The following is a 16,560-nucleotide window of genomic DNA, read 5'->3' as shown; positions in this document are numbered from 1 at the left end:
CATATTTGTTAGATGATAGAAATAAACGACTTGTGTTCCTCCTGAACCACACCTGCCAAAGACAGTTGAGAACAGGCATCTCCTGACCTAAAAGGAGCAGGGCCAGACAGTGACTGACAGCAGCCTGCCTTATCTCCTGGGGAAGCTTCTGGGGAACCCCCTCCATCCCTCTCTTCCCAGCACGCAGCTGGGAGACAACGTCAAGAGAAGGACCCAGGTTTGTGCCTGCTGAAGCTGGTGGGAGCCCACCCCTGCTGCAAGCGATGGACACGGGGCAGCGTGGCAGTGCTGGCGAGGGCAGAGACCCTCAGCACCTTGCCGAGATGCTGCTGCTTTCCAGCACCATAAACGTCCAGGGCTTAAACTGCTGACCCAGGTTTAGGGCAGGGGCCGAGGTTATTCACTGCTTTTGCGCAGCAGCCTTTGAACTGTCTTCACATCTCCAGTAAAACTAGGGAACTCCTATGTTTGAGGACTCCAATACCTCATTTATGAACAGAGCTGCACCCCACATTTTCATCGCTTGAGGGAAGAAGGTTTAGAAAAATATTCTATTTATCCTTATCCCCAGGTTAATAAAAAGAATTCTTAATCTAACTCATGTGGCCGGGAAAAGTCGGTGCAGTGATTTAATGGAGAAATCAATTTCACGAGGTTGCTGTAGTTGTATTTGATGTATTACTTGACAATTATTTAATCTCATTCTCCAAGCCCAGTGAAAAATGGTGCTTTTGGGATTTTAGTTAATGGGAATAATGCAAGACCGTCATTGAATCTATGTAGGAAGCTCTTTTCAATCTCACAGCCCAGGAAAAAAACTGACCTCAAATTTTAGGTAAAAAGCTGGTCATATTTTTTGTCCCAGATTAATGTTATAGATCCTTATTAATTTAAAAAACTCTTAAAGACATTGTTTTTGCATCTTTGTGGTTCTAACACAAAACCTCAACCAAATGGAGAGACCAGATTTCCTCGAGTGTGTTTGTCTGTAGGGTGTCTGCTATTACCAGAGCCTCATGGGAAAATGTTTTAAGGTTACTTGTCTATACTTGTGTTATTCTTTTGTTACAACGGTAAGGAACATGTACTCAGGTTTTTTTATAACAAAAAGCAGATTCTATCTCTTGTTTATCTAGTTTTCAGGAAAAAATAAACAAATTACTTTAGTATTTGCTGTGATGATAGAAGGTAATCTTGAGGTTGCAGTGAGGGCTGAGACCCATGGAGTTCTGTGGTAGCAACAATGACTGATCTTTTGTCAGCCATGTACTACTTTTGAAACATGCTTGCAACATGTAGTTAAACAAAATTGTGTACCAGTGGAATTATGCTAATATTATAAAGAAAAGAATGCATAAGGCCAGATGCATAACAAAATCCGAGTAAATCTCAGCTTCTGATCTTGTTCAAACACTTGATCTTTGAACTTACGGTTTATGATATCCTTTGTCAAAGGTCTTTGATTAAATATAAATCATCTTTCCCCATCCATTATGCTTCAGAAGCCAATAAAGTTTTCAAACTCAAGTGACAGTAGAATACAGTAAAATATTTTTAATATATTAACTCTGTGTGTACCTTATCTGAAATTATTTTATGCTGAAAATCACATGCAAATACATTAGATGTATATGTGTAGTCCAGCTGCTGCAATACAGAGAGAAGAGCTGGTGTAATTTCTGGGGGGACTCAATTTAGCAATAAGCCGATGTACGAATGATTTCTGAACCGTCCAGCCCTCAGAAACTCCACCGCTCCCCGCTGCAACAAAAATGTATATATTGTAGTATTTGTTTTGAAAATTTATATATTGGCTGACCATATGAACATGTTCTCATTGCCTACTCAGGCCTTTGAGCAATTTGCAGCCTTTTGTTAGCAAATAAAGGCTCTCCGAGCCTCCTACTTGAGCACCGAGTTTACCAGCTGCTATCCACTCCTGGACCTCATTAGGGGCCTGCTGTTCTGCTGAGAACCACACCACATGCTACGCCCGGCATCGGCGGCGGATTAGCCTGTTGCTGCTCCTTAAATTACCAGGTACAAAAGGTTGCTCTGTTTCTCCATAGAGAACTACCACTCTTCTCCTCTCTGAAGAGGCTCTATATCATGATCTCTCTAACTAATTAAGGTCTGCAGACAAGCCACAGGTTGTTATAGAGGATTCGTCCCCATGGTTGATATCAGTAGGGTTTTTTTGGGTTTTGTTTAGGAAGGATTAAAGCTGCTATTTTTCAGAATCAAGTCCTAGAAAAAACAACAAAAAAATATATACTCGTGTAAATGTTTAAATAAAATGCTTCTTAATATCAATTCTCATCAATCAGATTTAATACTATTTTACTTCTACTTCGGAACATTATTTAGGAGAAATATTTAATATATTTAAAACATGATTTTAAATATGAGGAATAAATTGAATTAGTTTTGGTGTGTCTAGAAATAACTCTGTTCTAGCTACAGTCACAAGTAGTTTCATACAACTCTATTTGAACACGGGGTGTTTAAAAAAGAAAAAGTTGATCAGCATAGGTCAATGAAGAAATACTCTTTTTTGTTTGTCCGAGCTACAGTTCTAATGGATTTATGTGAATGCATGGATAATTTAGAGGGCCACATGGGAGAGAGGCTGTAATTTAGTGACCTGCTTCGAGGTCTGTGCATAGCAGACCTCTGCTCCCGCGGCCCCTGTTTGGGCTTCCCAGTGAGTTATCAGTTTTCACATACTGGACTGTGTTTATGGCATCCAGTGGGATTTTTCTAGTTTATTTTTTTTTATTGTGTAATGGATTAAGTCCTATCTGTTGCACAGTGGCATTAGGTACTTTTTGCTTTCATTCCTAGACATATGATGCCCATGAATGAATAAGAATTATTTGCATCTCTAATAAGGTAGCATGTGCTCCAGAGATATCACGTATTGATCTGAGACCTTCTCCAGCAACTGAAGCCCTCGACGTTGAGTCTGGTCTTTTGTGCAAACATCCTTATATGCTGGTGCCACTAAAGAGTTGCTACTTGCCTGTGATCATGCAATTATTTACATATAGAAAACATCAATCTATGCATTCTTCAGAGAGGTTCAAATAAAGAATATGCAAAGAAGAAACTAATAAGGAAAGAAGGACCCTTTTTACAAGAAAATACCAATTATACAGCTTGCAGTTTTTCCTGCTATTTGATATGCAGATGTCTACCAGTACTGTATGGACTTGATCTACAATGCATTTTGGCATGTGGTAAAATAGTATTCTTATAATTTAGAATGGAAGAAGACCAGTGTTGCAATCTTTCGGAGAAGTCTATTTATATGATCCAGTGGCAGTCAACAGTTCTGTGTTCTGCCACCTGTTCAAAATCAAGCAAACCCAGCTATCCTTTCCTCCAGGATCTCACAGCAGTATCATAAGTTGTTTCAGCAACTCTATAGTACACACGAATATAAGTACACAACATATAAATGGTTGAGAAATTTCAATTACAAGGAAATGTTTTCATTCTACGTGTTTAGTTGTGTAGATCATTAGTATCAGAGTTCCTGGTAGTCCTAAATACCTACCAATGGTAGTGTAGTCTGACACCTTGTACCGCATGCAAACATCCTCATCCACTAATTTGTCATTAAGCCTATAACACTTGCCTGGCCAATGCTGTATTTCTGAGAAAGAAATACAGTTATAATTTGAGGACTCGAGGTGGTGAAATGACACCATGTCCATGGCGGTTTCAGGGCTTGGCATCTTTCACTGTTGAAAATTTACCCCCCTACTTGTAATCAGAGTTGCATTATATCACTTTCTAACCACTACACCTTGATCTGCTCCATGAAGGAGCGACAGACTACCAGAAATTTCTTCCCTGAGTACATACTTTACTTACTAGCAAAGATAATTGGGTTTTTTTTTCCCTTTCTAAGGCTGAATAATCCTTCAAAATCCACAGATTGCTTAATACAGGAATAACATAAAAACCAGTTTCTTCATGATGATAGGTGTTTTGGAGATTTTAAAGATTTTGTTTGTACTTCCTATATTTAAAGAATTCCCCTTAGCTCTTTGGCCACTCACAGATGTATCGATTTTGCTGTTAGCTTTCCTTACAAAATATATGCAGTTATAGAAAGTTATAGGGGGCTTAGTGACCTGAGGATGTAACTGGTGCTCTGTGCATATTCACCTTCACTTGCAGACTAGACTGCCTTAACCTTTCTTGCCTCCTAGATGTCAACTTTCCCATTTTTTATTGGATATAAATAATTCTGAAGGATAACATTGCTATTGCCTTGGCATCTTTTCTTAACCAGGGCTGTTTTTTAACAAAAAAAAGATCCCCCTGGACTGGTCTTCTCCTAAAGCAAAGACAAGTACAGCCTCAGAGATGGTGAAGAGGAGAGTGACTGGAGCTTCTCCAAGACCCTGCAGCTACCAGAGCCTGAACCCCAGCTATACCAAAGGAGGTGCAGCGGCAGAGTCTGTTCTTATGGAGTTGAGACAACAGAGACTCCCAGAATGAGGAAGGCTGGGATCTTGTGAGCTCTGGCACCAGAGGATGACTCCTGCCCCACCTGCGGATCTGCTGCTCCAGAATTGGTTCAGTGACCTGGCAGTAGAGGAGGGCAGGGATGAGTGGAGATCTGCCTAGGGATGGATGATGAGACAGCCTAAAGCTTATGGGTCAGTACTAGCAAGCATACCAATATGGATGATGTTATGGTGTGTCTGCTGCAGACCACCTGATTAGGAAGAGGTAGGTGAGGCCTTCTCCAGGTAACTGGAAAGAGCCTCACATTCACAAGCCATGTTGTTCTCATGGGAGCCTTAAATCACCCTGAGATCTGCAGGAAGGACAACAGCAGCAGGGCACTAGCAATATAATAGGTTTCTGGCGTGCATCAGTGATAACTTCCAGACACAGGCAATCACGAAGCCAGTGAAGGGAGATGTTCCACTGGACCTCATCTTTGCAAACAAGAAGGCTTGCAAGGATGAACAAGGAACTCCTGGCTGAGCTAAATGTAAGAACAACATATACAAGAGGTGGAAGAAAGCACAGGTGGCTTGGAAGGAATATGCAGACACTGTCTGAACATGCAGGCATGAGGTTAGGAAAGCCATGTCGATGTGGAGTTGAATCTGGGAAGGGACAAGAAGGACTTCTACAAGTACATTGCAGCAAAAAGAAGACTGGGGGCAATTTGGGCTAGCTGCTGAATGGACCAGGGGACTGGCTGACAAAGGACATTGAAAAGGTCCTTAAGTTTCTCAGTGTCTGCTTTGCCTCGGCCTTTACTGGTAAGGTTTGCCTTCAATGGAGATGTACAGTGCCATGTGGCAACAACACAAATGTATGCGCAAGCATTATAGCATTATAATCTAAAAAGAGTTTTGAAATACAGTAGTCAGTCTCATCAAGGGACTGATGTTTCAGGGAAGTAGGGACAAGGCTTATTTGCAAGCACAGTTCCTATAATAAAATGTGCAAAGTGGGGCATTGTATGCACAAATATCTGTAAACAACTATTTGTGTGTACATTTGTGTAGCTTCCGCATGGCACTGTATACCTACTTTGTGTAAACATTACGACTTGGAACTAACAGTGCTGGTGATGCAGCTTTTGGAAGGACAGCACTGTGAAAAATAGCTCCTTGCTATGTGTACTTAGTTAAAAGTCACAAGAACAGATGCAACTGGGCCATGATTGCTGTGGGCATGGCTACAGTGGAGATCTGCCAGCCAGTTCTGTTACACGCTAACTTATTGTTACAGATCCAACCCAACACAATCAACTAATTATATGGTTGCAGCTGTTAAAGCACACTGACATTTATTTGACTGCGGAACAGAAATGTGTGAAGCTGGTCTAACTGCTCAGGACAATGTGGATGGCTTTGAACAACAATCACAAGGATAAATACTGGGAAGCAAAATCTGAAGGAATGTGTAAAGTCCAGCTGATATACTGTGGCCACTGGGCTTTAATGGGGTTTTGTCAAAATCTAAACGGGTGGAAATTGCGTTCCCATGCATCAGAAGTTTTTCTGACTGAAATGTATTCTCCAGGCTTGTTTGCTTTTTCTTGCTAACACCTTTGCTTTCAGTCCTGCAAGCTGGGAATCACATCACCAAAACATGCTGCAGCTGGAAAAATACTGATGTCAGGTTGCAATTTTTTCAACTTTAAAATATTCCTTTTGGAGCCTCATACATGTGCAATTAGGGATGTTCAGATTTACTTCTTATGTATTTGTTGCAGAATTTTCAGAGAAGTGGCGTTTCTGGTGAGATTGCTTTGCTGGAGACTCAGACAGAGCAACTAAGAAGGGAGGCATCTATGACTGCAAGTTAGAGCGGCTGGGAATTTGTGCTAGTGAAGTGAAAATTTAAGGTTGGTTACTGGTTTTCAGAGACTTGAGAAAAGGGTGTGTTTAACAGAAATTTGTAAATGCAAAAAAGTATCACCAAAGGAGAAAATCTAGTGAAGTATAATTATCGAAGGAATTTTCATTTTGGATGCTCTTTGCCCTTCCTCCCAAACCAGAGTTGCTGGGTTTATCCGATATGTGATTTTCCAAAGTAGTCTCTCTGTACAATGTAGGCTTTGGAACTCTAAAAATAGTTGCTTGTTGGTGGGAGCAGGAGCTCAGATGCCCACAGTACCCATCTGAAAGACATCACAAAAATTGCGAATCCTGACTGGTTGAACCTGTAACTTTCCATAGGAAAAAAGAAAAAAAAAAAGAGAAAATAATGATTAAGAGACATGGAAGTAGAAATACAAGAAATACACTTACTGTGATGGACGCAGATGTTAAAGAACAGGTGGAAATAAGGGGAAGAGTTCAGGGAGGAAACATGACGCATTTATAGCCTTGTTTAAATCTTCAGTCCTCGTAAAGGAAGTTTTTTTCACGGGTGCTCTCATTCATTAGTTGCTTGGACACAGGTTGTAAAATGTAAGTCACTTAAAGATCAGACTCCTGGCTTGGATATAGCGCAGAATTCAGGAAGAGTTTGGCAGAAAATCTGATTTGGGAAGAAAGTAACTTGGATTAGTATTTATGATTACTTTCAAATATACAAAATGTTAAATCACTTAAATGGGATATTTGGTCCTTTTTATGTATAATATTGTGGCACAGATTTTTGCACTATCAGCTTAGGAGCACTTCTATCTCAAAAATAAATAAATTTAATTCGTAGTTCAGTATTGCAGGAATGAGAAAAGATACGAATACTACAGCAGATATTAGAAAAGGATTAAAAATAATGAAGAGCTGCTGATCATTTCAGGTCTGTGAAATTAAAGAAAATGGGAGTATTAATTCTGATCAAGGAGATGTTTTTGGACTGTGGTCCTCTTAATTAATTCAGCTGGGTTCACCAGAAGATACAATCTATTGTCCATCAAATTAACTTTTCCAGTGATGCTTGCTTTCCAAACTGGTAAATGCTTTAGTCCATTCTACGCTGTGTGAGCTGCTGAAGACATTAGTTGCACTCAAGTTCCTACTACAAAGAATTTTTTGTTTTGGCTAGCATTGCACCATTATTCTTCACTCATGCAGCTCCCTACGCCCTCCAGCTCCTGACTTTACTACTAAAAGAAAGGCAGCCTTTTGAATTAAAACCCAGCAAACCGCGCTGCCGTATGTTAGCATCTCATTGCTGCTGATAGAGAGCCTCTGCCCGAGCTGCATCATTAGCTTTCCTCAGGAGGAGCCTTTATTCTGATTTGTTTCCAGGAGTTGCCACATGGCAGTAAGTGGGTATGGTTCAAACCCCAGGGGTGGAATGGCAGGCCAGGGCTCCAGGGCACTCCTGCTCTCAAACCCCGCAACATCCATTGCGGTGGAGAGGCAACGGCAATCGGCTGTGGTGGCCGTATGGAGATTGGCCACTTCAGGGTATCTACCACAAAGTCCTAATGATGGTCCTAATGACACAGTGTTCTTTTTTTATGTGCCAGTGTGGGTCTATCTCTTCTGAATGAATACTACAACCAGGTTGCTGGGTGCGTAGTTTCCTGTGGGTATAGCACACTCTCTCTTCTTAAGGGCACACATCCTGAAAAAATATGTATGAATTGAGGGAAGAGGATACACCAGGCTTCAGCTCAGTAATCATCAGTGGGCTTATTTATGGTGCGTCCTCTTCCCCGCCCCTGGTTAAACAACATTAACTTCTCAACTTCCATCCACTGTTCAGTGTCGCATCACTCCTGCAATCACGCTTCCGTTGTGCTAGAGTCCTCCTTTCCTTGCAATACTTCTCTCCTAACATGAGCAGAATAAACAATTGAAACTGAGTGCCATGAAATAAATTAGGTTTGAGCAGGGGTTAGAATAGGACAATATCACTGACTGGGCCATTCTGCCACCAACAGGCACGGTGGGACACAGGGTGGGAAAACAGCCACCGCACTCAGGCTGCCTTCACCGGTGTCACTAAGGAAACAGGCCTGAAGAGGCAAGGCTGAGAGAAGTAAAATTATCTGAGTTCTTGAAATCAGGAATGGAAGACTAAGTATGAAGTGTCGTGTGGCAGAAGGAATAGCAGCAACAAGTTAACACACGGGAATGACAGTCAAAATTTCAATGACAGTCAAAATTATAATCTCAGGAGTAATCTCTGTCGCATAGTTTTTTACAAATTGAGGGCAATTAATATAGACATTAGAAAGTTGCAAGGACCATGCTGTGAAACCATTAGAGATTGAACCAGATTTAAATCCTGAGTACCATTTATCTATGCATTGTCATGTTGTGGTCGAGGACTCAAGTCCAAGAATTCAGTTCTAGTTGTGTTAAATGTAGGACAAAGATCAAATATTTCAGACAGAATGCCATAGCGACAGGCTAGGATATTGTATTGGCTGGAAGAAGACAGATGCAGAGATTGAGGCTGAACTTTCAATTAGGATTAACATAAGAAAGGCCATACTGAGTCAGACCTAGCCAAGTATATTGGTGGTAAAAATGGTCAAAAGAAGATGCCACTTGGGGAAAGAGAATTGCAATAGAGCAAGCATATGGTGATAATTTCCTGAAGAAAAGTGGAAAACAATAAAGAGAAAGATCAATAAACCTGGAGGGGAATATTGTGGGTTGAGGGAGAAATAAAGGGATACAGCAGATGAGATGCTCCAATAACAGTTAGTCTGTAGTGTGGTGAAGTAAGAGAGGATGTGTTTGAAAGTTTGAGGAAAATCTGGTGTTGAGGAGGTGAAAGTGCTGCTAAGTGCAGGAAAGAGTGTAGGTGTTCACAGGAAAGAACACTAGATGATAAAGAGATGTTGTGTTTGTTTTTTTTTCCCCACAAATAATTATTCACTGAAAAATGAAGTCATGGGATTGCTAATATGTTCATGAATTTATAGTCACTTGAGCCATAAGAAATGTGAGAAGGTATTTACAATGTATTAAAAACTGCTTTGAAATTTCTTGAACGCTTTCTGCTCTGGTGCTTGTCAAGAAGGAAACAAGAAGCTAGTCTGAGGAAGCTGAAGGGAGAGGTTGATCTTGCTCTTTTTTTTCCTGGTTCAGAAGCCAGAATAATCCATCTCATTTGAAAACTGATTGCATATTAGAGGGAGCTGAAATTAGAGAAGGAAAAAAGATAGTGGCTACACGTGTGCAACTAGGTGTGCGGTGGCTATGCCTACGAGGCATACAGGTGAAGTGTTGGTATCATAGACACATATTGTTAATATTTTGGGAAACTGGAGATTAACTGAGGAACAAAACCAAGGCAGATGAAGGAAGAAGGGCAGAAGAATGGGAGTGAGAGCTGCTATCGGTAGGAGAGCTGGAGGGGTTGGAAGTTGGAAAATCTTGGAAACAGAGGTGGTGGGAGTAGGATGGTTGCAGAGAGGGTGTTACAGGAGTAGCAAGTGTTCCCTCACAGGTGGTGGGGTACTTTCTTGCAGACATAAAGAGGTATGAACTGATGGAGAAGGGATCTGTTTGTGCACAGCATCATGAATATCTAGAGCATTGAAAATGAAAAGAGCATTGCAGTGGGATCCACAGGTGTGCTCTTTTTTAGAAGAGAAGCTCAAAATGATGCTGTTGCTGAGCCAGTGCAAGCAGTTGGTTGATCACCCCATCCCCCCTGGTCTACCCTCCTTGGCAAGTCACACAGCAGACCCAAAGCTGGGTAAAGAGGTTACCAGCTATCGTGATTGTTCCTGACAAACAGCAGCTTCTCACTGTGTGAGGCAGATTAATAAATGAATGACTCATAAAACTGAACAGCAGAGATTCACCCAGAGGTGAATTTGGCCCCTGAGGCCATGCCATGGTCTGACTTACAACTCTAATGTTCTGGGGTCAGCCGGGAGTAAGGAGACAATTTGGTCCATTGCCATTTATGACATCTATTTTGAGACTTTTGCTGGCACAGCTGCATGGCAGACACAATTAGTGTTCAACAAAGAAATGCTAATTATTTACAGATGCATCAGTAACAAAAGCTCCTGACATTCAAATTCAGAGTTTCTGGAACAAGTGAAGGTGGTAGTGACACCAGTTAACCCCACGTGGCAGCATTCAAACAAGTAACTTGGATTTTATGTTAATGCCTGCAGAGATGATTCCTCGGTTACTGAGTCTCAGGACAAGGTACCATGTTGGAGCATCAGAGGTCCTGATGCTTTTTTCAGGCAGCAAAAAGACCAAGAGTGGAGAATCTACTCCAGACATATCAGTTGTCATTCTTTTGTCTGCTCTGACCCAAGCTGGAAGGAAAAGTGAAACTTCTGAAATTCATTGTGAAGATTCTTGATACAGGTCCTTTCAGACTGATCAGAGAATTGGATGGTTTTGAAGCCTGACATCTTAAAGTCTGGTATGTAAAAAGGACAGATTTTTTACACCGGTGGCGTAAGTGTACATGCTGACACTGAGGATATTGTGGTTCTGTCCCTGGACTAATTATACCTGAGATAGGTAGTTGCCTTCTGCTGAATACACAAGCTCTTTCTGCAGGAGTTTTCTTGCATGCAGCATGGGTGTAAAGCAGTGGATTTAATTCCCTGGAATAGTGCAAGTCAGCGTAATGAAAAGCTCAAGCAGAGAGAGAAAAGCAAAATTTAAAAGGCTACGGTCTTTATTTCTTGCTCATGCTTTGCTTGAAGATGCTGGAAATAAATAAGCTGTGGAGAATCAAGCCCATTGTTGCTGAATTCAGGAAGGGCTTTCTAGCCAGATAAAAGCAAGGCTCCTACTAAATAGAGCCGTGACACCCTAGATTTTATTTCTTAAAATCCATCAGTGTTTGGTGATTTTTATTTTGCTAACCGACATAGTTCTTGCTCTTTCTGTTGCTCTCAGTGGAATGGGCTATTTGTGGGGCAGACTGAGATGACTGGAAATTCATGCCCTGCTTTTAGCCCCTAGGAGGGTGCTCACTGCCATTCCAGACATTCCTGGTCTGTCCTCCCTGCCTGGGGGGACCAGCCCCGAGGCCAGGGGAAAAAAGCCTCTGCAAGGCTCTGTCCTGCCCTGGCCTGCCTGCTGGGACTGCTGGCCGGCCTGTCACTGGTGCAAATGGTGCTGATGTTTTCTGCAAAGCGGACACCTGCCTGCGAGGGACTGGACGGAGACCACCAAATTGTTTTAGGTAGGTCAGCAAACAGCTGTCAGATTGTGTAATTTGGTTCTCCTAATTTGGTAAGGGATCTTATTCAGAGATGGAGCTGTTTGCCTGCTGACAAGCTCACACGTATTATGCTGTGCATAATGTGCATGATTAACGCTTGTTTGTTAGAGCAATTGTGCTCTGTGGAGGAGCTATAGCTGTTTTTTTATGTGCCAGTGGCAACCAGCAGCAAGCTCTTCTCCCTTTGGGAGAGGCAGTATAGCATGCAGTGCAAAGCCTTGTGCAGCTTGATCAACAGAGCCACTCTAGTCACATGGCAAAGCAAATATTTTGTTGGAAAAATCTGTTCTGGTTACCTACAGGTGTGCATGTTTTAGGTTTGTGGGCTGGTCTGTAGGTAGTAGACAGCGGTGATTTTTACTGCCTTTGCCTTCACAGATGGTACTAACCAACTGGCTGCGTGAAAAACTTTTTGGTCTAAGCCCTCAGTAGCTACTTTCATAATTTGCTTTTGAACCTCATGGGCCTCTGCCATCCCACGCTACTTAGTGTTTTGACTAGTTTTATCGGTGTTCTTTGCCTTACCCTGGTTTTGCCTGTAGGTAACTGTGAGTATTAATCGTGTAATATCAGCACAGTTGTCCCACCCTTATAGAATGGAATCTTTGGTACAAGGAGACTTTGATTATACTCATGCAACTCACAGCAAGTTTCAGTCAAAAGTATCACATTTTCATGTGTTGCATTTATTTAAAATCTGTTTTTTTGGGTAGATTGATTTATTTTCTGTTAATACAGTACTTGTTTTATTAAGAATAGTGCACACCACAATACTGAGAATTTGCAAAGCAATTAAAAAAGAAAAACTAAGCTTGTTACACAATATTACATTAAATTTTATTCTTATTGGATTGTATTTTCTCCCTGTGTGAGAAATATTCACGTTCGACTAGTAATTGTCAACATCCACTTTTACTTGAGCACGTGTGTTTTCCTCTTTGTCCTTTTCCTAGTTTTATAGGAATTAAAGAAAGATTGAGACACTACTGGAAAAAGTAGAAAAAAAGAACAAAAAAGAAAGAGAAGAATACATTTGATTTCCTGTTTTACCTGTTTCAGGCATCTAGCTACTCAAAACCAGAAAACATATGAAATAAAACCCCCGCTCCTGTATTTCTGCTAGGAAATAATGTAGCATATGAACAGTTTCTCCAAGAAAACACTTGCCCCCTATTGATATGTTGTTCCATCGTTTTCTTTAGCGCTCCACGCCCAATTTAAATTCACCTACCCACTAATAGAATTTAACATATTTCACTCATCCTGTAACATACATCTGCAACTCTCCCTTAAGTTTTCTTGTCAGGATTGAAGAGCTTTCCACCTTTTCTCCGCCTCTCCCAGCTGTGCGTTCTCACCCTCCTCCATGGGAGGTTGCTGCCTCCCTTCAGCCCTGCTCCTCCCGTTTTTTCTGCAGCCCGGCTCTTAGCTGGATCTGCCAAATCAGCTGTTTAACACCCTCCCAACACTTGTGATGATGAAGGTTTGGTTTTGGTTTGGACTAGATCATTTACCAGATCCAGTTTAGAAGTGTAGTCCAGCAGGTCAGTCTATGCGGTGGCGAAAGTGATAACTGGGGAGGTGGTGATGGGGGAACCAGTTGAGGAGCAGGTATGGAAAGGAGAGACCTGGAGCATCTTGAGGTCTGCTGGTGAAGATGGCGCAGCGGGAGGGGAGCCTGGCTCTCGAGTTTACCTCCCACTGGTACAAGTAAACTCAGAACACTGTTACAAAAGGTATTTTTGGAGGTCTGGGAACAGTTACCATGTAGGAAGGAGGTGGTGTGCTTGGGTGGAAGAGTGGATATGGAAAGAGGGGTTTGGATCCAAGAGAAAAATGTGAAAAATGAAGGGCTGTTGACATGGCCTTTAGCAGAGACAGGATGATATGGGGCAGCAGTTTAGGAAGAGTTTTCTTGCTTGCTGATTTAAATAGTCTGAGTGGATTTTTTAGGTAGGAAAAGGGATCCATGTTGGATCTAAGAAAAAAGATCTTGCAAATCTCTCTTCAAGTCTTACTTACTTAAGTCAAACTTAAACCCAAATGCCTCTGAGTTACACTCTCCAGTGTGGTCTTCTGTGGGACTAAACCAGCAAATGGGCCTCATGTCAGAGCTGGTTGCAGACACACATTTTATTTTTGACATGGACTAGTAGCTTCAGTAAACATGTCCAGCTGCCAAGGACAGCACGCTGACAGTTCTGCTACGGCACCTTCTGAAAAGGGCGACTCTCTCAGCCTTTCGCAGTAGGGCTGTTTCCTTTTGTAGCTAATTATCTGTTGGATGAAAGCCAGTAACCTAGGGTGATCAGTTCTTAATACCAGCAGTTAGCAGATCTCTGACTTCTGTGAAGCTGAAGTTCATATTCCTCCCCCGGCGTATATTCAGTTGGTTATGTGGGTTGGGAAAGAGCTGTTTCATCCAAGTGCTGATCTGGATTCAGGCAGGTGTTAGATGCAAAGGTGGTATCTCCTCAACTCCTAAGAGTGGTCCTGCAGGCAGGACCCGCTCCTTTGACAACAATTCTGCACCCTGCCTTTGCCTCCCTCTACATGGGAGGTGTGTGATCCAGGTCTGGGTCCCACTGTGTGCCCTGGTGCTTGGTGGTCTCCACTTCATGGTTCATTGGCTTATGGAGCTCGGTTGGCTGCAGCCATGCGGCAGTGACACAAGGGGACAGTTGCAGCGTGAGCTGGAAATCACATAGGAGCTCGTTGTTCCTGAAGGACAGGGACACCATGAAGTTTCCCTAAATGTTGCATATTTTGTATGTATTTTTTGAAGAAGGAACAAACCGATTAAAGTCAATGAACACAACATGCTGGTGGTCTATCATGACACCCATATCGCTCTATATTCTTCCAAATGCAACTTAATTTTCTGACTTTTGAGAGGATTCGGAATTTACCTTTGTCATTCCTCATTCCTCATCAGTACGTCTTCATTGACCACAGCAGTTGGGAAGGGTGCACAAATCACTCTTTCCATTTCACCGCAACCCGTCCTTGCTTACAGTGAGTTCCCCGAGCCAGCTGCATTCAGCTAACCCTGCAAGGGATTTCAGCAGCTGCCCAGGGTCCAATCACACCTGCACCAACTGGACCCAGTGAGTGAAGCCACTTTTTCAAAAAGATGTAAGCACACATCTCAAGCTTGAAAAGCAGCTTTGCCCTTCCCAAACCGTGGGAAGTGTTCCCTGGGTGAATTGAGGACAATTTTCTCATGCCTGCTTTTCAAGGTGCAGCTTGCTGGATTCTCAGGCATTCAAATACTCAGCTTGCATGTGTGCACACAGCTGCTACAGCACCGCTTGCTGAAGGTTTAAACCTTCAACTTTGCCTCTGTGCTTATGAGCTTACAGCCCAACTGCTTTCATGTCATCTTTTATCATCCTGGGTTTTTGTTTCTTTTTTCTTTCCCAGCTACTGTGGGCCCTCTCTATATTAGGCAATACTGCCTTAATAATGTCTATTTATCACCTGTTATACAGAAAATTTGCTGTTGCTGTTCTTTCATCCTCCCAGTAATTTTTAATTCTAATCTGCAAACTATTAATCTTAAAATTATTCCTTAATAGACCCCTGTTGCTGAATTTTACTGAATGTTTTTGAAAGAGACATCATACATCCCCACCCCCCTCCCCTTTTTTTTTTCCTCTATGTTTTTTTCTTGATTCCCTGGAGGAATTGTTTTGTGGTGACGAACAAGATCTTCTATGTACCTTATCCTACCTTGTACTTTCAGTAGCATGTTTTTCTGAAGATTCAGTAGTTCTTTATTTTTTCATTTAATTTACCTGGTACTCCCGTAAAATACCCTGTTCTGATCTCAGAGATTTCCATGCTGGTTTTTTTTTCCCAGAGCTTACTGTAGCTTCTTCCCAGCTTCCAGTTTTAAGAAACAAACGCTAATATAAGGCAGCAGAAATAGAGACAGGGGAGAGCTCTTTTCAACAAGTGTCGCCAACCTGGCTTTATGCTTTCATAACTCTGGTCATCAAGCAGCATTTGGTAGAGACACGAGTGTGAAAACATAAGGGTAATCATCTTGGTCCAGCCAAAGTTTTGGTGAATCCCACACCTTCTTCTAGGCCAGTAGCAGAGAATAGTGTTCTTGAAACACGAAAGTTTTTATAGCAGACTGATCCCACCTCTTGTACATCCTCTAAGCTTCCAGAAGACACCAGGTTAGGGACTACCTCAGCCAGAATTTGGATCATTATGCCTAATAGCTCCTGTTGGGCTTGTGTCTCTGAATTTATGTGAAAGAAATCAGGAGCAGAGAGAACTTCTTGAGCCCTGTCTTCAATCCTTTGTTACAGCAAACAAGATATTAAAAATATATCTTAAAAGTGCATAGTCTTTTTCTTGAGCCTCTGTGATGTTATAAACTATTCCATTCATTCAGAGGTAGAAGCCTGGACCTTTATCCATTCAGCACTGAAATGATGAGTATGGTGATAGGAGAGACAGTCTGAGGCCTGTAGTATCAGCTCCTCTGAATTAAACATTTGCCCTTTCACCCATTACCCAAAATTTACAACTCATGATTGACTTCAGATTGACAGTTTGCCAGATTGTCAGATTAGTAGATGTGGGGCTCCATGGTTAGATCTAGAAAGGACAGAAGGTGTTAGGAGATCATACTGAAATTAGTGTTTGATGAAGAGGTGATTTAGGTTATGCAAGAAAATACTAATCTGCTGAAAACTAACTTCTGCTCGTGTGTGTAGAAACAGTTTTCAGGCACATCAGCTATCCTCTCTGGCTCAGGGTGAGTAGGCTGGAATACGCAGCCAGAGCTCGCAGAGGGCTGAGACGGGGAAAGAAGGGCAATACATCAGCTTGCAGTTGCATTCCCTGCATGTCATGGTAGAACTGCGACCCCGCATAGTATTCACA

The sequence above is a fragment of the Opisthocomus hoazin genome, chromosome 2 (assembly GCF_030867145.1).
Source record: "Opisthocomus hoazin isolate bOpiHoa1 chromosome 2, bOpiHoa1.hap1, whole genome shotgun sequence".
In the NCBI taxonomy this organism is placed as follows: Eukaryota; Metazoa; Chordata; class Aves; order Opisthocomiformes; family Opisthocomidae; genus Opisthocomus; species Opisthocomus hoazin.
The sequence above is the reverse complement of the archived record's forward strand: the minus strand, read 5'-3'. Positions refer to the sequence as shown.